This window comes from Vombatus ursinus, unplaced genomic scaffold, assembly GCF_900497805.2.
Source record: "Vombatus ursinus unplaced genomic scaffold, bare-nosed wombat genome assembly UNPS02011014.1, whole genome shotgun sequence".
Taxonomy (NCBI): Eukaryota; Metazoa; Chordata; class Mammalia; order Diprotodontia; family Vombatidae; genus Vombatus; species Vombatus ursinus.
In genome coordinates, this window is record NW_020950792.1 from 3,157,937 (window position 1) to 3,181,145 (window position 23,209).

The 23,209-nt window shown below is 36.5% G+C and overlaps 1 protein-coding gene across 1 annotated transcript in view; it reads right to left on the bottom strand.

The window, feature by feature from the left end:
* Nucleotides 1-23,209, bottom strand: part of GPC6 (glypican 6) — a 1,245,595-nt gene that overhangs the window by 293,034 nt on the left and 929,352 nt on the right. The gene's annotated exons all lie outside the window — the stretch shown is intronic.

The following is a 23,209-nucleotide window of genomic DNA, read 5'->3' on the forward strand; positions in this document are numbered from 1 at the left end:
GAGTACTCTTAATTTATGGCTGTAAAAGTGATAGCTGGAGAAAGAGATCTTTGAACATCTGAGCTGCCCTTTGCCTCATAGAAACTGAAGATTTTCACTTAGCTTTTAAATGTGGGAGGGGTGAAAGCACCTACATCAGAAGAGAAAATTCTTCATGTGTTAAATTAAGGAGGGTTTCTGAATTCTTTGTCATTTGGTGGATTTTTTTTAAGTCTATGACTTTGAGAGTTTTGGTTCTAATGATATTTCTATGTATCCTTTTAAGTACTGGAAGGAAAGGAAATGAGGATTTATTAAGTACCTAACTATAAAGTACTAAGCACTTCATAAATACTATCATATGCATATCTTCAAATATATCTACATATATGTATATATATGGGGAGAGAGAGAGAGATCCTCACTATACATATCCTCACAACAACCTTGGGAGGTAGGTGCTGTTATTATCCCCATTTTACAGCTGAGGAAAATGAGGCATAAAAAGATTAAATGACTGCCCCAGGGTCACAAAGCTAGTAAGTGTCTTAATGTTAGATTTGACCTCAGATTTTCCTGGCTCCAGGCCCAGAGTTCTATCCACTTTATCACCCAGCAGCTAGTATGATATATAATGCCTATATTGGTATTATAAACTGTTCACCAGAAAAAAAAATTGGTTTCTTAGAAAGGAGAAAAAAGGAAAATTGATGTCTCAATTCCACTGAATGAACTGCAGGATGTGTGAAATACTTCATTTTAATAGTTTTTTCCCTACTGATTTTGAACTTTTTTGAATTCTTCACTAAAAGTATAGAGGTTGTCACTGAAGAAAAAAGAGGCAATTTTGATTATATTAAATTGAAAAGCTTTTGCATGAACAAAATCAATGCAGCTAGATTTTTTTTTTAACATTGCAAAGACCCAAGATTCCATTAGTGGGAATTCCTCGTGTGTAAAGGCCTTCTGTGTATGCAGACCACTAACTTGTTTACAATTTATATTCTTTTAGAAAGATGCCTAAGGGGTACTGAAAGGTAAAGGGCATCTAGGTGGCTCAGTGGATAGACTACCTGGCTTAAAGTCAGGAAGACCTGAGTTCAAATGCGGCCTCAGACACTTAGTAGTTGTGTGACCCTGGTCAAATCACTTAACCCTATTTGCCTCAGTTTCCTCATCTGTAAAATGAGATGGAGAAGGAAATGGTAAACCATTCTAGTACCTTTGCCAAGAAAACCCCCAAATGGGGTAATGAAGCAACAACTGAAAGGTGAATTGATTTATCATAATTTGTGCTAGAGGCAGGACTTAAACCCAGGCTTTCTGACTAGCCACTGTTACCTCAATTTTGAAATTGAAAGAAAAATTATATATACATGACTTTTTATGCATTCAAAAACTGTAGCAAAAGCTGGTCACTCTACTACAATTAGATGGTCAAAAGCCCATCAAGAAGAATACAGAGATCCTGGAAGTAGAAGCTGGATATAGATGTAGAGGGAGAGTGGTATAGGAGAGAAGAGAGCTGGGGAGCCCATCAAAAAAGGAGTTCTGTGATACCCTGTCTTAGGATCATTTTATCATTAAGTACTTAATTATTTATGCTCATAACTTGTGTTTATGAGTATTATATAATTTAAGATTTATATAATTTACATAATTATGTTTATAATTTATATAATTTATGATTATAACTTGTATAATTAGAAAAGTAATGTCTGTGATATGGCATAATGTATAGTATAATGTGAGCATCCTTACATGTGGAATCAAAAGACCTATGTTTGAATCCTGTCTTTGTTCCTTACTATCGCGTGACTTGGGCAAATCATCTTGCCTTTCTATCTCTTACTGTCTTCTTCTGTAAAGTGGATGTATGACATAATCCTTTGCCTTCTTTCTAGCTCTTGATCCATGGTTTTTTGTTAAGTATTATACTGTTTTGGCACAACAACTGCAATTACAACTGTCAAAGGCTACACATTATAAAATACTCACCCTTCCCCTACTCAGATTTCCTCACCCAGATTTTCCTATGTCAGTGAAACCAAACCAAAAACATCCACTTGCACAGAGGCCTGTTGGGGTCTCCAAAATGCATAGGAGTACCTCCCTCGTAGGACTCAGAAATGAGCCTTTGGCACATCAGACCTTTCATTTTAAACCCTATTGATTTTAGCTTCTCATTTCTGCTACCAAAGTACCAACAGAATGATAATAAAAAGTGACCTTTATACTTGGGGTCATTATTCTGTTCATATGTCCTTTCAAATGAAATAGCAAGAATGAACATGTCAAAATATGTCCCATGTGTATTTTGCCAGGCAATTTGTGTATTAAATTGGAAAAAAAAAAACCTCAACAACTAAGAAGTCTGAGATAATTTCTTCTAATACTATTTCCTGCTTCTTTTCTGGGATGCTCTCACATATATGGAAATGAAGGATAGACCATGGAGCAGTGAATTACTTTTGCCACTACACAATCTTGGATTTAGCTTTGTTTATCCCTTTAGAAAGACGTAGTTATCTGTATAATAGGAGAAATAAGAGAAACATACACACACCATAATATAATGATTTTGTTCCATGAAGGGTATTTTTTTGTAAAGACAAAAAGAAATCAATAAAAACGTATCTTAAAAAACTCTTCTGGCATCCAATGTAAAAGGAAACATGGCTGCCAGAATTATTTGTACAAAATTCAGACATTTTTTAAGAGTAGGCATGGCTCATCTCTTGATGGTATGAAAGATATCAAGTATTATTTTTATGGACCAAAGCTTCTATTTAGATCATGATATATCCAATTGACCAAAAAAGCATCCTGCCTATCGTAAAAAAAACTACTGCTGTTAAGTCAAAAAGTTGCATTTATAGAAGATCATTTTGACCAATTCCCTTCTTAAAAGCTCCTATGCCTTCAAATGACTCTATCTTTAAGATAATCTTTAAGCTCCATGAAATCTTAAAAACATATAAACCCATAGAAACTGATGTGGGGTTGGAGGAGTTGAGACTCGTAATAGCCTCAGTAGTCAGGGTACCCTGTAGTTCTGACATTCATCATTGTCAGCTGATGGACTCTACCTATTCATGAGTAAATTGACAGTGCTCAGCTTCTGTTGGAAGGATATAGAAAAGCTTTACTTTTGAGTCGTTTTCCTCTCTCCTACCTATTTGTGAAGCTGAAGTGGAGTTGAAGGAGGGCTGTGTCTATGCTAGTGGTGTCCAAAATGGGAATGGGGCTCCTTAGATGGGGATGTGACATGACACCAAGTATGGTCAACCAATCAGAGAGTGGGAAGACATGTTGCCTATCATCTTCAATATGACGGCCAACAGGACTTGTCTTCAACACTACTTGGCCTACCCTCCCTGGTACTCTCCCAGTCCTGTGTAAACTCTAAACCTTCCTCCATCCTAGTGGGTTGTCAGTACCTTTGGGCAATTACAACCTAAATTGATGCTTACCAACAGCTGCTATGAAGGTGCCATTGGGAAAATTCTGCCCCCCTTACACCCCCCCCCCCACTCTCCAAATCACCTTAGTAACTATGGCAGGCATCCTGGAAGGGTGATCTACATGCTTGAGCACAGAGACCAGTGAATAAAAGATCCAAATAATTCCTTCTTCATCCCCCATATTTTCATCTCGGGTCTAATAGCATCATAAAAGTTAATCAGACATCAATGGATTATGATCTAGACCACAGATATTACATTATCCTTCTCCCCAAATCTACCCATCTTTCTAACTTTCCTATTACTGCCTAGAGCACCACAACCTTTCCATTTGCCCAAGGACTCACAACGTTGATGTCATCTTTGACTTTTTGCCTTCCCTCATTTCACATTGACATACTGACCCAGTTGCCAAATTTTGTTGGTTCCAACTCCACATTTTACTTCTATTCCCTTCTCTCCACTTATTGCCCCCCCCCCTTCAGGCCCTCATTACCTCTCCCCTAGGCTATTATAGCAGCCTCCTAATTGGCCTCCTTGACAAATCTCTCCCCACTCCAGTCTATCCTCTACATAGCTGCTAAAGTGCAAGTCCTTGTCAAGACAGATGGAGGAATGTCCAAGTGTATTGGGTCAACTCTCTGTAGCAAAGGGGAAGACATAGACAAGAGCTGTACAGGATAGGTAGGCAAGATAAACTGAAATCTTTATCACTAGGGAGGAAATATGTAATAATTGTATCGATTGCAGATCCATTTAAGTATTTGAGTATCTCTAGCTACCACCTATACCTATAATACTACTACAGCATGCAGACAGTAGTCACTTTAAAAAAAGTTTGTTGAAGTTGATTTTCCATAGATAAAGTACCCAATGTGCTTAATGCCTTCCTCTGTTTCTTTTAATATTGTGGTTGTCAATATAGCACTTGAGTTATCCATTGGCGATCCCTCATTTATAATACAAGTGGCCTAGATTCTTTTCTAGTCATCCATGTATATCACTGAAAATGTATGAAAGGATAGGATGCTGAATTTGGATTGAAAAAACTGAGTTTGAATCTCCTCTCTTACACTTACTAGCAATGTGACTCTGGGCAAATCACTTAAACTTTATGAGTCTTTGCTTTCTAATTTGTAAAAATGGGGGACAATATTATTGCTGAAAAGATGGGATTTTGTTGGATCAAACAGCTTGGTATCATTAATATGCATTTCAGGGGACAGCTATGTGGTATAGTGGATAGAGCACCAGCCAGCCCTGGAGTCAGGAGGACTTGAGTTCAAATATGGCCTCAGACACATAATACTTACTAGCAGCATGACTCTGGCCAAGTTCCTTAACTCCCATTGTCTCCAAAATTAAAATATATATACATATATATACATGTATATGTATACATACGTGTGTGTATATATACATATATATGTGTGTATATATATATATATATGCATTTCCCCAAACATGATTCAGCTCACCCCTAAACGTGAATGTATAATAAGGTTCTTTTCTGAGCTCTCTTTTTCTCTCTCTTTATAATATCTCTATTGATGATCTTATCAGCTCCCATGTATTCAATTACTACCTATATGCAGATGATTCCAAGATCTATATATCCAGCCATAGTCTGAATCCTGAGTTCTAGTCTCATATTACAACTTGCCAATGGACAATTCAACTTGGATGTCCTGTAGGCAACTGAAACTCAACATGTCCAAAATAGAACTCATTATGTCTTATCTCAATTCCACCTATCTTCCTAACTAACTTACTTTTTATCAAGGATAGTACCATCCTTGCAATTGTCTGTATTCAAAATCTTGCAGTAATCTTCAACTCCTTACTTTTTCTCATACGTCACTCCATGCATGCATGCATCCAATTGGCTGCCAGTTTTATTGATTCTATCTCCATTGCATCTCTTGAATCTGTTCCCTTATCTCCATTCATGTGACCACCACTCTACTTCAGGCCCTTCTCTCATTTGGACTATTTAGCTTGTCTCCTATCCTCCAGTCTCTGTGTTCTTTAGTCTGCCTTCCACAAAGTAGGCAAAGGGACATCCCTAAATCAGAATGACTATGTCATTCTCCTGCTAAAAGTTCCAACAACTTACTATGGCCTATAGGTTAAAATACAAACTCCACTTGTCCTTTAAAACTCATTATAGTCTGCCACTAGCCTACCTTTCCAGACATACATTACTCATCTTCAATCTATGGTCAACTCAAACCAGGCTACTTGTAATTTCTCTACCAGAATATTTGATCTCCTACCTTTGCACAAGAAGTCTACCATGCCTAGACTACACTCTCTCCTCATTTATACAGGTTAGAATCCTTAGTTTCCTCCAAAGTTCAGCTCAAGTGTCACTCCTTATATGAGGCCTTTCCTGATCTCCCCTCTCACTTTACCCTATCCCCAAGCTGCTAGTGCTTTTCCTCCTACACTCAAAACTACAATGCCTTGTATTAACTTTATATATATTTTGTATTTACTTATATTCATATGTGCATGTTGTTTCCTTGATGGCAGGGACTGTTTAATTTGTGTTTGTATTTTTAGCACCCAGCACAACGCCTGTTGAATCAATGAATAAATGTAGAAAACTAGAGATTGGAGAAAGGAAAAAGAGGAAGGACCAAAACCAGTGGGGTGGAAATAAAAAGCAGCATCCTCCAAAAATAAAAGTGTTTGAATTACATCTAAATCAACAAACTTGCAAGTCCAAAGTAATTTTAATGAATTTTCAAAGAAGTTATTTGTTAAGAAGTAGGATTTTGAATGCTATCATACAGTCCCCAGTGTTTACTTCTCAATTAATTAAAAAGTAATTTCACTAATAAGAAATAGGTTGCCATTCATTATGAGCTAAAATCAAAAGTAACCAAAAGAACAAATGGAAAGGCACATGGTAGGTATCATCATCACCACGATAGTATATTTATATAATTATATTGTGCTGTAAGGTTTGCAAAATGCTTTCCTCATAGCAATCATGGGAAGTGGATAAATACTATTATCATTATTCCCATTTTGCATATTAGGAAATTATGACAAAGTGTAAATGAGTTGCCCATAATCACAATTGAGTACTTTGTAAATGATTGATGATGACTTGGTACTTTAAAGGAGGATGAAAGATATTAAATACATAAATGATTGGAAAAGGAGGCAAGCTAATCATGTATTAAAAATGAGAAGAAGGCCAAATTTTATATTGATGCATTAGAGGTACTCAGAGAAAGGCTTCAAGAATTTATGGAAGGGGGGGTGGTGCAGTGGATAGAGCATTGGCCCTGAAGTCAGGAGGACCTGAGTTCAACTCTGGCCTCAGATCAAACACTTGATACTTACTAGCTATGTGACCCTGGGCAAGTCACTTAACCCCAATTGCCTAAAAAAAAAAAAGAATTTATGGAAGGGGCAGCTAGGTGGTATAGTGGATAGAGCTCTGCCCTTGGAGTCAGGAGGACCTGAGTTCAAGCCCAGCCTCAGATACTTGACATTTACTAGCTGGGTGACCCTAAGCAAGTCACTTAACCCTAACTGCCTCACCAAAAAGCAAAAAAAAATTGCTATAAGAATTTATGGAAAGACACAGACAAGAATTGGGCAGAATGAGAAGGCAATGAGGAATTAAATGTGTGACTGTGGAGGGAATACCCACACTGATGAAACTGTGGATCCACCAAAGTATCAAAGTAAGCAAATAAATTACTTTTGCTTTGATCAGTGATTTTTATATATATATATTTATATATATTTATATGTATATATATATATACACATACATATATATGGGTAATAAGCTTAATATCTATATGAGGGAAAAAATTTACTACAACTTTCTATTTTACATTAGAAGATCAGAATCCAGAGAACAGCAGGGATCTAATGAGAAAATTCTAAGATCTAATCTAATATTAGTCTGACTTCACCAAGTGAATAAATAAGGCTCATTAGAATCAAACTCACAGAATCTTTGTATCTCACTAGTGTGACTAGTGTAACCTTTGAAATGTTATCTTGTAGTCACAATATTAGAGGCCAATAAATCATAACATGAATAGTGAGAATACCGCCTCTTTCAAACATATATATTAGGAAGAAATTGTTTAAGAGGGTGAAGGTTCTTTTCTTTCTGGATCCTATTATGTTTCAGCTTCTACAAAATCCTGCATTTCTGCATCTTACTAATCAATACTGGCAATACTTTGAGCAACACGAAGAATAAGAAAAAAAAACTGCACTTTACATGTTGTTTTACCATTAAAAGCCCTTCACATACATATTCTCATGACAAATAAAAGCATCACATTAAATGATCATACAGTAAAAGCAGTATTTTGGTAATTCATTTGATGTATTGCCACATTTAATTGTACTTGTTTCAGGAGCATAATGTGAGCATTTCATAAATACTTTCTGTAATCTAATGGTTTACCTATTTTAAAAAATAAATGCTATTATTAGTTGAATAGTTCCCATTGTCTTTTCTTTATCATAACAAAAACAAATGTTAAGGAAAGGATTTGTAATAGCATAATGTTTCTATAGCTCACCTTTTATTCAAAAAGCTTGCCAGTCTGTACTTTCACAATGATATGTATTTTTAAATGATGTTTTACGTGCTATTAGGAAAGTATTCTTACTATAAATATCTACTATTTGCATTGTCTATAAAATAGTCTCCAAATGTTCAAGTTCATATAATAGGTGCAGGAAAAATTGTAATGTACAGTACACTGTTTTTCCTATGGCAGGTCATTCAACCATATGCTGCATTATTGGGGTTATTTTTTCTTTTAATATCTCTGAAAGATCTTAGCAAGATCTTACAAAGGATTCCCAAAGATAATAGGATAGGAGTTACTAGCCTCCTTTTCATTCATCCTGCACATGAATAAATAGACTCTCCCTGGTCTCTGCATATTACCAGTTTTTTTCTTTTCTGTGCTTTCTCAGTCTCATATTTAAGAGTATAAATTAATCTATCACAATTCATAACTACTGTGGCACACTGCCTCCATTCTCATAGGATCTTCTCTTTCTCAACTTCATAGGCTTATATGATCATAGATTTAGAGTTGGAAGGGACTTGGAGATCATTCTGTTGAATCCCTTCATTTAAGAGATGAGCAAATTAGAATCCGGAAAAATTAATTGACTCGCCCATAGTCACATGGGTAATGTCTGAGGCAGGAATTCAGGTCATCTGACTCCAAATACTGTGATCTTTACTTATTCACGTACTTTGAAAGTAAAGGACATTTACTGAACAAAGTCAATAGCAAGAGGTACAGAAATGCAAACTGACCATAATCTAAGTAAGACAGACCTGGGCATACTAGTTTGATGTTTGTACCCTTCTCTTCTTGGATTCTGCCTCTTTTTGTAACTGAGACAAATGCAAGCCAAAGACTTAGAAATGCTTGGATTCATAGTCCAAGGGAGAGGAAGGAAGGATCTATTTCTCTAAAGTCTCTAAAGTCCATTTTTTCTCATTAGCTTATGGCTGGCAGTGAATACCTCCCTGTATAGAAACATCCATGATGCTATGCTTTCCATGACTGAACAATGTCCTTTTAGTTTTCTTCTCACTGGCATGTTCTCCCAAAGTTGCCACCAGGAGTTGAGGTGGTGGTATCCCCCAATGAAAGCAAGAGTAATTGCCCCTCAATCACAACCTGTAAGTTTACTATATCTCCCTTCTTCTCGGGTAGGCCTCCTAAATCTCTGGTAGTTTTTTTTTTTATAAAGCACGGTGACTTTCTTTTAAATGTATTTCTCATGGCATGACATTAGAATGACCTTAGGCACCCCAATTATGTTAGCTACCCCAATGCCCTGCCAGCACCTAATTTCTTGTATTTTATAGTGCCTAAAAGAGCCAGGAAATTGCAGGGGAACAATCCAAGCTATTTTGGAAATGGATTACTGAAGTATTTATTTAGGGTCTACTATATACCTAGGAGTGTGCAAATTCATGCAGTATGTGGTTAGAAACTGTGCTTTAGGAAATGTTTTCTCTATTCAAAAATTATAGTTTGACTTCTACTCTCCATGAGATATCTACTAACTGAATGGCAGCCTCCCCTTGGTGACATAGTAGTAAAACTGGGCATTGGAATTCACAAATTTTCCATCTGACCAAATGCAGGTGGTCAGATTTTAAATGCCAAAAGTATTCACTTTGAACCCTTACAGCTTATGTTAAATACTTTAGTTCCAAATATTTGTTCTAGTGCATCATCATCTTAATACCTAAAGGCAGTGACAGCTGATTAAATTCTATGTTCTCTTCCTCTAGAATGTGCACACAATATTACAAAGTCCCCTCTCTTTTGTGCTGTGTATTTGCAGCATTCTATATTGCCATTGGCAACATCTTAAGTATGACTGGCACATCTCTTCTATGGATCTAAAGAGTCATAGAAGGGACTTTTTGGAACTGCCACTCTCCTTAGAAAAGCTTGGCTTTGTTCTTTGTGTCCACAGACACAGATCACAAAGAGCATTGTCTTTCTTTTTTAAAAATTAAATTACTGTTACATAATTGTCATTGGAGCACAGATTCTAAAATTTCCTTCAAAGCTTTGATAGCTCATATTGGCCACAGCGATCAGAACTGGGTATCCTAATGGACTGAACAATCGCACTCATACTAGATTTTGTTAGACTATTTCTCTTAATCTACTCACCAAAGATTTTGTGAAGTGACATACTTTTTTTTTTAAATTTAAATTTGTTAAAACTTTTACTTGGATCTTGAAAGTTATACAGCAAGCACAAAGAAAATCCGAAGAATACCATTCTTGAGGGGCTAGTTGCCCCTAATTATTATTTATCTCTACCCTAATATATGTTAAACTATGTTGTGAAATACTTTTTTGCTGATAAATGTTATCTACTATGCCATGTCTCTGGATAAATAAAGTATGAGTTTCAACTGGACATTTCAAAATTCACATTTGTAAGGCATGTGTCATACTATTCATGTTACCAGGGCAAGAAACATTTGATAGCAATAGGTATTTTCACTGAATCCTAAAGGTGAACTAGCTGGTGTTTTAGCAAATATTTGATCAAAGGCAATTGCAAAATCAATTATATGATCTTTATGAAAACATGCCCAATTTCAACCAGTCAGTAAGTATTAAGAACTTAGTTTTGTTATTGACACTTCTAGGTCACCTGGGGGACAAAAATGCACTATAAAATATTAACTCTCCTACCAGGTCTGGCACTGGTGGAATAGGCCATGGCTAATGTGGTTGATTTCTGAGGGAGTAGAAAAGCTGACTTTTGGTAAAGTACTTTTCCTATCTGTTGACTAATTCATGAAATTTCAATATTAAAATTTCATTTCTTAAGTTTAAACCTCTGGACTTTCTCTCATTTCCCCTGACCACCCCCCTAATTTCCAATACTACTGTTAACATCTTGTTTCTAATCTCTTCCTCTTTCCAAACCATTCTATGTCACACTGCCAAAATTATCTTCCTAATACTTACACACCTTTGCTCCTGTCACTCCCCTTCTCAAAAACCTTTAATTGCTTTCAATTACCTGTTGAACTAAATTGTAATTCCTTGGTCCAGTATTCAAGTACTCAATGTTCCATGCTATACATGGTATGGCTTCCATTTCATCTTTAATAATTGAAATTTGACCCATCTTTTAAAGCCTAAATCAAATTTTACTTTTTTCATGAAGACTTCACTGATCCTCACTGATAACTTATAAGCATTCATACCCCTCTCCCCTTTTTTTGGGTGCCTGTCATTCATTATATTTTATTATTATAGTTATTTACACATAACCCTTATCTCTACTCCTAAACTGTCACTTCCATAAGAACAATGGGACAAGCACCATGTTTTATCTTCATTTTTCCTGTACAGGTGTTTATACCTTCTAGGCCAGGTATGAATGTTAAAAATGCAAATACCCTTGGGAGGGAGTAATACTTTAAGATAGTAGAGGTTATTTATATCTCTCTAATGAGTATATTTTATGTCTTTTTCTGGATGCAGATTGGGATAGGTGGTTCAAAAACTATCCCGATTGTTATATATAATGAGAGCCTTTAAAGGAGAGGACTGTAAAAAATTGGGCTTCTGGGCATGCAGACAAACAAAAGCTCTTACTTGGTACACTTGAACAGTTTGACTAGGGCTGAACTTGCCTGCTCTGAAGGAGCTCACAATCGAATGAGAGCTTCTAGGAAACACTCAAAGAAAAACTAAAGGCTGAAACTGTGACACTTGAATGCAGTAGGCCACAGGCTAAACTTAAGACAATATTGGGAATATTTTAATCCAAATTTTAACAGAGAAAATAGAAAGCTGAGAAGTACTCTCCAAGAAAGGCCAGAGGTTTCTAGAATGAAATCATCAACTTAGAAGGATGTACTTCATCCTCTCGAAGTACTTAGTCAGATAGGGTACTACCTTTAATGGAATCATGTGGGTAGAAAGAGCCTCCTGGGGTCATTTATTCTATCCCCTACTTGCACCAGGTTCTTAGAGATTTAAAGTGCATGGGTAATGAGGCTGATGTCAGAAAGAAAGGGTCAGAGCCTTTAGTACTAAGCAGAGTCAATTGTTATAAGGGAAAAGGCCCTGGCTGAGTTTCCTTAGCAAAAAGAAAATAAAACTCTTCCAAAAAGGGGACTGCAATAACCTTCATTTCTTTTCCTTGCCCCTGAGAAAAATTTTGGTCTTTTACAATTAATAATACGGCCAGGATACTACATTTCTGGCCTTAATGGGATAACATTTGTTTTGTTTTGAAAGCACTCAGCACAGTACCTGGCACATAGTAGGTATTATACGAATGCTCATTCTTTCCCTCTCCCCTCCCCCACCTTAACCTAAAAAGGCTGCTGGGAATCTGGAGTTACTGTGTAATTCAAATAAAAGGACACAGTTCTGAATATCATATACATACAGGTGACAACACCAAAGATTATGACTTGTAGAGGAGAAAACATTGAGATGGCATGAAGGAGACTTGAATCTTCTACTTTACTGCTAACTTTTCTGTGTCTGGTTAGTTGACTCACTGTACTTCAATTCTGCATAACTGAAAGTATGTGCCTCAATTTGACTTGAGAGATGTTCCCTGGGAATTGATGTCTAAATTACATTTGAAAAAAAAAAGCAATATAGTTTAAAAGGATGAGGAGAGCTTAATGTTTGATAAATCCTCTTATAATGGGAATGACCATCCTCTAATTTATCACTTTTATAAGTTTTATATATTGGTTTTCTTTTCTAAATGGGAGACACATCTGTATTTTTTTCTTAGCTAGCTTACAGGAATACTGAGAATTTGAGATTTAAAATACATAACTTTCGGGCAGTGCTGATATTGAAATGTAAGACCATTGATAAAATACATTTTTGAAAGTGGTAGATGGTGCTACAATGGATAGAGTACTGGACCTGGAGTCAGGAAGCATTTGGTGTTCAGTTGTGCCGACTCTTTGTGACCCCATTTTGGAGTTTTCTTGGCAAAGATACTGGAGCGGTTTGCCATTTCCTTCTCTAGCTCATTTTTTTTTATATAAGGAACCAAGGAAAACATAGTTAAGTGACTTGCCCAGGGTCACACAGCTAGTGTCTGAGTTTTGAACTCACGAAGATGAATCTTCCTGATTCCAAGCCCAGTGCTCTGCCCACTTCACCACCTAGCTGCCTCCAGAGTCGGGAAGACCTCAGTTTGAATCCTGCCTCAGGTACTTATTAAACTGTGACCCTGGACTAGACACTTAACCTCTGTTAGACTCAGTTTCTTCAACTGTATAATAGGGATAATAATAACATCTACCTTTTAGGGTTGTTGTGAGAAGCAAATAAGATATTTGGTAAAAGCACATAGTAGGTGCTACATAAATGTTTATAACCATCCCCTTCCCCTAATCAATATTCAAGTATTACACAGTGTAATGATAATCAAGTCTTTCTTAGGATCAAATGAGATATGTTCAAAGCATTTTGCAAACCTTAACCTTTGTCATATCAATGCTAGCTTCTACTGTCATAGTTTTTTTAAAGGAAAATTTAAAAAGATTATCTGGAAATCCTTCCCAGAAATTAAGAACATTTCTTCTCAGAAGTGCTTTCATTTGAAGCATTTAAATATAACTTAGACAAAGTGCAAGAAAGAGGACTCAAATTAAGATATTACATATTAGAAGAAGAAAAAAAAGATAGCTGACATCTACATCAGGCTTAACTATTACCAAAACATTTTAGAAAAGAAATCTGAAAGAAGATGATGGTAATAAAAGTATGTAAAATGGTCTCCATTTGGCCATTGTTCTAACACACTACTCTCTAGGCTAAATGAGGATGTTAACCTCAACTTTTGAGGTGTTTAAATGAAAATGAGACACAATAGATAAAAAAAAATTAAAATGTATTACCATGTCCCTGAGACCCAAGAGATTGCAAATGCTAAGTATTTCCATTATCCTGACAGCTAAGGAATAGTTAGCTATATTAGTATCTTATTAATTTCATAACAGGGCTCTTTTTTCACTTGGTATCTAGCAGTTACTCATACATTCCATCTATTACTTTTTTCCCCTTTGGATGAAATACAAAACATACCAAAACCACATCATAAAAGGTTTGTTATGGATACCACCTCACCTACCTGCTGCTTGAATGGTTGCTGGGTTGGATACTTAGTGTCGCTTAGACAGAGCAGCTCATGCTTAATTACAAACCTGAAGTTGCCACCATTTTCCCATGAGAGAGCAGGGTATTCTCTTACGGACAAGCCATCACTCTTTGAGCGCAACTGCACCTGATAGCTGACTGTTCTCTGTGCTACTGTCTCCCTACAATTGTTCTTGCTCTAGGCAAAAGAACCCTAGTTATCATTTTGGTTTTGGCCAATGTTCCGGTCCTAGTAGCCTCCATGGCAGTCCTGGGCATGATCTACTTTGTAGGGTTGTTTTGAGAAAATTAATTTGTAAATCTTAATGTACTATATAAATTCAAGTGATTATTAGTATAATGATGAGAGTGGGTGGGTACTCGGAGTCAATTTGTGTTAGTGTAGGTATTACCATTGTTATTCTTTCGTTTTTCCACAAAGTCTATCCAGAGACCATGTCTTCTCAATTTTTACAACTGACACAGGGCCTCCTACACACAGTAGCCACTTCATAAATGTGTGTTGAATGTATAAATAAATCAATGAACTATCCTTGCAACCTGAGTTACAGTCTGCAGCAAGGCAAGGCTTCAGATAACGTGAATCCGTGTTATACCATGAGAAATTTTCTATATGAAAAGTGTTCTTAATTTGGAAACAGAAGACATGTATTCAAGTCCCAACACCCAGGTAACATGTGAAAATCACTTAACTTCCCTGGACTTTATCCCTTTCCTCATCTGTAAAATGAAGGGTGTGGCCTAGCTGACCTGTAAGGCACCTTGCAGCTCAAAATCTTTTACAGATAAAAAAGACAGACTTTGCCTATGATATGTAACATATCTGACATTCACAGAGTGATCTGACATTCTGAGACTTACCAAATCATTACATTACAAGTGAAGCTTTAAAAGAGATTTTAATACATCCATCAAACATATGATTATTGTAACAATGACATCCAATTCTCTTTATAGAGCTACGACTACAACACTTTATTTTTAATGAGATAAAGCTTCTGCAGTGTAACAATCAATACCCATCACTAAAAAGATCTTCACAGGCCTGTAATTGTTACAAATTCAATTATTTCAGCTAACGTAAATACAAGCAGTATAAATATGCTAAGCAGATTCTTGGCTTCAAAACTGAGTGATGAAAGCTAAAACTAATTTATGTCTACAATATGTAGTCTTTTTAAATGAAAGTTTGTGATCTGTGGCTTGACCAAATTTTAAAAGAATGTTCTTATTGAAATGCTTCTTCGGTTGATGGATTAAAAGGTCTTTTAAATTCCTACTAAAGTCAGTCAATTTAAAAGTATTTATGGAGTATAGTTTTGTACTGTGGGATACTTGGGATTTTGGATATGTTTCAGAAATTAGATATATTTCCATATCTATCTATATTATATATATAATAGATATATGTATATACAATACACATAATAGATATATAGAATCTTTCAACATAATGGGGAAGATAAGACAGATTAACACATAGTTCACATAAATATAAAAATATAAATATCAAGACATGTAATTCATTCATTCACTGGAACATTTGTTGGGCACTTACTTCATGCAAAACACTAGGGAAAGGTAAGTAAAGAAATCGCAGAATCTCTATTCTCAAGAAACTTGCAATCATATAAATAATTCCAAAAATCACTTAGTGGAGGAGGGGAGGCCTTCTGGATTTCTTTTGGGTGGGTTAGATGATAAAGTCAGGGAAAACTTCCTGTTAGACTGGACCTTGAACTGAAGTAAGAGAAATGATCCAACAACAGGCAGAATAAAGGTCATATAAGCCTTATAAAGTGAATCTTTCATTCATTCATCAAATATTGAGAACCTATTGTATACATCACAGTTATCATTACTCAAAAGCCACACCAACAGCTTACATCTGCATCAGCTAAGTGGCACAGTAGATGGAATTATGAACTTGGAGTCAGGAAAACCTGAGTTCAAATCCCATCTCAGACATTGATTAGCTGTGTGACTACAGACAAGTTACGATACCCTTATTAGCCCCACTTCTTCCACTGTAAAATCAGTACAGAGCTCCTTGTAATACATACTACTGAGGGTTGTTACAAGTCTCAAATGACAATATAAATATGTGTAGATATTGCTATATGTGTGTATATGCAATGTGTATATATATACACACACACATACACATGCATATACTTATATGTGTATATACATACATAATACACTTATATGTGTGTGTATATATACACACATACACATATACATACATATATATATAATGTAAACTATTATTATTGTCTTTATTACACACCAAGGTTAAATAAGTAGTCTCTGACACAGCACTATAGCTAAACTCCCCTTGTTCATGGCCCTAGAGATAAAGCATGAAGAATAGTATGGAAAACAAACACTAAAAATTTAAATTTTCTGAACAATCAAGAAGGACTTGCATATTTGGATTTGGCTTGCATTGTACTGTCTCCCTTTATACATGGCAAGAAGACATCTGTAACATCATTTAAAATCCATTCAAAGTGTTTGAAGTAATTCACAGTACTAATTCTGAGTTAGTCTCTAGGTGGCATCTACTTGGGTTGTTCCCTCTCTGTAGGCCACATGGGACTTCCACCTTTCAAAATGTGGCAATATCCCTATGGACCACTAGAGAGAGCTCAAAACCTGAAAAAGCCTGAGCTATTCCCCAAAAGGACTTTCAGCTGCTTTTACCCTTTTCCCTCTTTGACACTAAAGCAGCATTTAGCCCTTGGCCAAGCTAGAGCTTCTCAAGTTCTAGTCTAGGAAATGAAATATTAATATTAAATCTATACAGATTGCTACAATTATCTTGCCTCTGATCCCTACACCTTGGGAGTATTCACTCTTGGTTTCTCTTCTCTCTGTCCCATTGATTCCAACATGCAGGTCACTGCAATATTAATACATGTAAATGAGAGTGAAATGAAACAGAGAAACTCTCCCTCACATGCAGAGATAGAAATCAAAACCTATTTCATCCTTTCATTCTCTTTTCTTTCCTGATCAATCTTTACCCCATTCTAATCCATCCTCCATATAGCCACCAAAGTGATTTTCCTACAGTGCAGGTTTGATAAAGTTTTTCCCTCTGTTCAAGAAATTTCAGTGGTTCCCTATTAGTCTGTGTTGTTCAGTAGTTTCAGTCATGTCTGACTCTTCTTGACCCCATTGGGGGTTTTCTTGACAAAGATACTGGAGTGGTTTGCCATTTCCTTCTCCAGCTCATTTTACAAGTATGAAGAAAACGAAGCAAATGGGGTGAAGGGTCACACAGCTATTAAGTGTCAGAGGCCAGATTTGAACTCAGGGAGATGATGAGTCTTCCTGACACCAGGCCTGGCAATTTATCCACTAAGCCACCTAGCTGCCTTTTTCTACACATTCAAATATAAATGCCTTTGTTTGACATTTAAATGTCTTCACAACCCTAGCTCTTTCCCTTTTTTATTGTCTTACTACTCCTTATCTTTCCTTCCCCCACCCCTCCACACTATGAGATCCACTCACACTGGCATATTTGCAGTGCTCCTCACAGGGCACTCCATCTCTGTCTTTGTACTCTGCCCTACTTCATCCTCTCCAAACCTGGAATGCCTGCCCTTTTGGTATTCATAGTTCCCTTTAAGATTCAGTTCAAGCAGGACCTTATATATAAAAACTTTCCTGATCTCCCCTAGTGTTCTCTCACCCCTAAAATCTATCTTGTATTAATTTTCTATCTATAATATATATTATATATTTCATGTATGTGTATATGATATGTTTATGTCTATGTATATGATATATTTTCATGTTTCATGTATTTTCAAATTATATATGGTTATATATTTCCATATATTTCTGTCATTGAAACATAAATTCTTCTAAGAATTCTTAGATCTATTTATCCAGGTTAAAAACTCTCTCCTGACCTCCAGTCTCCCATGTGCAACTAACTCCCTATCAGACATCTCAAACTAGTTGTCCTGTAGACCAGACTTGTGAGTATGGCCTTAATCCTATTAAAATATATTTAACAAAATAAATAAAAATAGAATTGAACATAAGATAATGTTAATTTGTGGTTAAGTCAGTATGTGGCAGGCTCCTCAGGGAATTGTTTTCTATTTGAATTTGACACCACTGCTATAGATATCTAAAACTCAACATATCCAAAACTGAATTCATCATCTTCCTCCAAACTACAGCCTCTTCCTAACTTACCTATAACTGTTAAGGGTACCACCATCTTCCCAGTCACCTAAGTTTAGAACTTTGGTGTCATCTTCAACTACTCACTTCCTCTTACTCCTCATATCCAATCTAGTGCCATATCCCATCCCTTCTCATGAACCCCCTTCTATCCTAAGACATTGTCACGGTCTTCATGCAGGAAAGCCCTTAGGACCTCCTAAACCCAATAAACGGATACAGCCAGCTGGTTACCTCTCTGCATCAAATGTTTTCCCACTCCAGTTCATCCTCAAATAGCTATCAAAGTGATCTTCGTACAGCAAGGTTCTGACCTTATTAACCCCATAATCAATAAATTCCAGTGGCTCCCCATTACCTCCAGGATCAAATATAAAATACTCTGTTTGGCTTCTAAATCTCTTCATAAATCGCTCCCTTCCTCATTTCCCAGTCTTCTTACACTTTATTTCTCTTCCTCTACTCTCTAACCTCTTTGCACTTGCCTCCTTACTGTTCTTTGCACCAAAGGTACCAATTCCAGACTATGCATTTTTATTGGCTGTCCCCCATGTCCAGAATTCTCTCTCTCCTCATCTCCATTTCCTGGCTTCACTGGCTTCCTTCAAGAGTCAGCTAAAATCTCACCATTTCCAAGAATCCTTAATACTAGTGCCTTTCTTTTCATTATCTGACATTTATCCTGTACCATCTTGTTTGTACACAGTTGTTTGAGTGTTAGCTCCTCCCCTACCTTTGATCCTGAGCTCCTTGAGGGCAGGCTCTGTTTTTGCCTTTCTTTTTATCTCCAGTGCTTAGTACATTGCCTGGTACACAATAGACAATAAGTCCTTGAGTTCAGGAATTGCTTCACTTTTGTGTCTGCATCCCTAAGGCTTAGCATTGTAAGGACTTTAGCTTGGTTAAGACTTGAGAAATACTTGTTTACTTAATTGTTTGATTGATTTATCTTCCCCCATGCAAACTTTGGGCTGCAATGAATCTGGAGACTTTTGCCTGCTGTCTGTATTGGCTCTGAACTGATTTGGCTTTTCTCTAGACACCTCCTAGAAGTTTCTATGCAGAAGAAAGAGGCAGTAAACTACATCTATGGTTCATTTTGCCCTGTCCTTTATCACAGAGGGATTTAACAGGTCTCCAGAGCAGTGCTATTTACTATAGAGCAGTATTAGAATCTGTTCCACCTAGCCGTGGGTCTAAACCATTTATGGAAGGGCCCATGGGAATTTCAAAAGGCAGAGACAATGAAGTGAAAATCCCCCAGGTTACAGTAACAATCAAGAAGAAAAAGTATTAGCTTGTATTAGAAAATGAATGATTATGCTTTAACTCTATAAAAAGGTTCAACCCAGCTGCCAGCTCCTTCTGAGGTCTTCAATGAATCCCCCTCCTTTTCTCTTCTTTGAAAAATAAAGATATTAGTTTTCTTTCCCTCCTCAATCATCCCTGCACTTATGTTTACTCCATGAGAATAAAAGCTCTTTGAGGGCATGGGTTTTTAGATCTTTATACACTCCAGGGCCAGCACTTAAAGAATATTTGTTGAAATTGAAATGAAATGCAAGGATAGGAAGAGGTTTATTAGACTGAAGGGAAAACTTAGGAGTTCTACCGTCCATCAACCCTATGTTACTTGAGAAGAGTTGCTTTTGTTGCTGTTCAGTTGTTTCAGTTATGTCTGACTCTCTGTGACCCCATTTGGGGTTTTCTTGGCAAAGATACTGGAGTTGCTAGATCTCATCTTTTGATGAGGCACTATTCTATAATTTGACCCAGCTTGATGAAAGAGTTGATGGCTCTCCCTCATTGCCATGAAGCTTTCAGAGCTATACTCTAAGAGACAAAAGAGTAGAGACTGTTTCATTCTTTGTATTTGCACCCCCAGTACCTAATCATGTATCTGACACATTGTAGGTGCTTAATAAATGCTTGATTGACTGATGTCATTAAACATCTATCTTAGCCTTTACCTCCAAGCACTTAAATGCACCTACTATTATCTTGTATTTTTAAAATGCTTCACTTCCCTTTTATGTGTTGATTTAATTGATTTTTTAAACTGATATTTCCACATCCAAAGTATGTGTTTAAGTTTCCTAGACTGTACATTTAACAATAGTAAGAACTAAATCTAGGGCTGCTAGGCACAATGAATAGAGCACTGGGCTTGAAGTTAGGAAGACTCATCTTTCTTGAGTTCAAATCTAGCCTCAGACACTTATTAGCTGTGTGACCTTGCACAAGTCATTTAACCTTGTTTTCCTCAGTTTTCTCATCTGTAATATAAGCTGGAGAAGGAAATGGCAAACCCCTCCAGTATCTTTGCCAAGAAAACTCCAAGTAGGATTACAAAGAGTCAGACATGACTGAAAAATGACTGTACAATAATAACAAAAAGAACTAAGTCTAAATAATTATTTTTTAAAGGTTCTGTAAGTCTTCAGAGACAGTGGTTGATATATTAATCACCACGTAGAAGTTCTTTGTAAAAATAAAGCATATGGTCTGGAATGTTCCATACAGTATTGATGGGGTTGGGGTATGGGCCTAAGCTGAGATCTTTGCACCTTATCCCAAAAAGAATTTGGGTCCCATTTGTCTAAGAGATTCTCCTTGAATTCTCCTACTTGATCAAGGAGGTCTCTAGAGTTCCCCTGAGGCTATAGTCCCATCAATTGGTCTTGTGTTATTGCCTACGCTAAATCTCCCAATTCTGTTACCCTTAACCTAGCCTAGACCTCCACTGTCTTACCTCCCTATGGCCCCTGGCTACTTCCCACCCTTGACTCTAACTAGACCCCATTCTCCCTCCCAGTCACTCCCATCAAGATCCTTCCTAGATCCCTCCCACAGTCTTTCTGTATATAAGGTTCATCTTGTTCCCATTAAGGTGCTCAGATTCTTACAATCTAGCCAATAGCTCACAGGTGCTCAGATTCCTTAACAGTCTGGCTAATATGGCAAATAATAAACCTTAATAAACCTTGTCTCTGGCTGAAAGTTGAATTGGGTCGAATTCTTTTGGGCAGGACTTGTGTGTCATAATTTTGGGGTTCCAGCACCCCTAAACCTCTAGACCTCATCAGTATGACTCAAAAGCCTAAAATTAGCTTAAAATCAACCTTAAGGCACAGTAGTGGAAGAAGTCATGGCTTCGATTGCATACTTTACCACTAATTAACTAGGAAACTTAGGAATGTCTCCTCAGTATTTTTCCTTCATTATTACCATAAATGAAAGAATTAATAAGTATTTCTTAAGTATTTTTTATGTGCAAAGTACTACATTGAATGCTGAGGATACAAAGAGCCCAAACTACATAATCCCTGTTCTTAAGCAGCTCTCATTTTAATAGGAGGAGTCAAAACATCAAATTTCAATGGCAAGTCACATGGGAAAAGTTCAGTGGTCATTAGGATGCAGCAGAAAAGCAGACTGTAATATATCTTCTTTAACATCATTTGTATGATTCTGATGTTGAACTATCTGACAGTGCTGACTCCAGTGATGACAACTATTCCCCCCACCCCCACCCAAATCCTCAGTAGCTGCGGCTCCTGAAGACACAGATGGGGCCACAGAACCTACAGAGGCAGCTCTAGCTAACAGGTCACATTCTTTATAAAGGCTAGTCATTTGGATGATGGCAAAGCTGAAAGTCAGGTTGGTGTTCTGTTTAAGGATAAAGATTTCTCTGGTCACTTTAGGATTACCTGCCTTATAGTGGCCATGGGGGAGTGGTTGGTGTAAGTTTTTCAATGAGAGGAAAACCCAATCATAAAAGTCCAAATAAAACTTATCTTGGCCACTTATTTTAATTCATTTCCTACATAAAAGTATCACTTTAGATCTTTTGATCTTCTGTGAATTTGAATTCACCAAATACCTATTGAATATTTATTTCTTCCAAATCTAAGTTGTTCTGTTTCTACTAAAAAAAATTAAGAAGTAAAATATTGAAGCAATAAAATTTAAGACTATGTACTATATGTAGAAGCAGACAGCACACTGAGTTGTAAGACTTTTGTCTCTATTTTTTCTAGATCTAAATGAATCATGTTAAACAGAGAAATTCAAAAAAATGGAAGCAAAGATGAATAAATGTAACTAATAGTAATATGTTTTCCACCTTCTAGTGATTCTCAAGTAAACGAAAAAATATGAAAAACTATTTTAGGTAGAAGGACATTCTAAGAAGAAAGTTATTACTAATGGGGGAAAATTTAAAGATTCAATACAGTAGAATAAGATAAGAAACTAAAGGAAGCTTGAAAGGATATTTTTCCTCATCTGACCCCAACTTCCATACCCAATAAATTTTTGTCGACACTATTAATGGGTTAGAGCAGGCCTGTACAACATATGGCTTGTCAAAGCAGCCTGTGGACAGTATGTTGTGCAGGCCTGTTTTACATCCTCTGTATTTTTCAAGGGCTACCCAAAATCCTTTTGTGAGCTTCATGTGGTGTGTGGGCCATCAGCCCACAGGCTGAATGTTGTAAAGGCCTGGGTCAGAGATAGAGTTCCACGGCCCACAGAACACTACAAAGATATGGCTGTTTTTTTGGACAAAATGATCACATTCTACTTCGTCTAGATTTTGTGGCACAAATACTCATAGAAACATGCCCACATTTAGAACAAAGATGATCTTACCTGAAGACATGATTGACATTGCTTTCACAAAGGTGAAATGTAATAATGAAAAAAATGCTTTGGTTTAGAAATATGAAACTACATGCATACATACATACATACATACATATATACATAGTATATAAATGTACTATATACAAACTCTACATACACATACATATACATATGTTTAATACATATCATATATACACATATATTAGATATTGTATA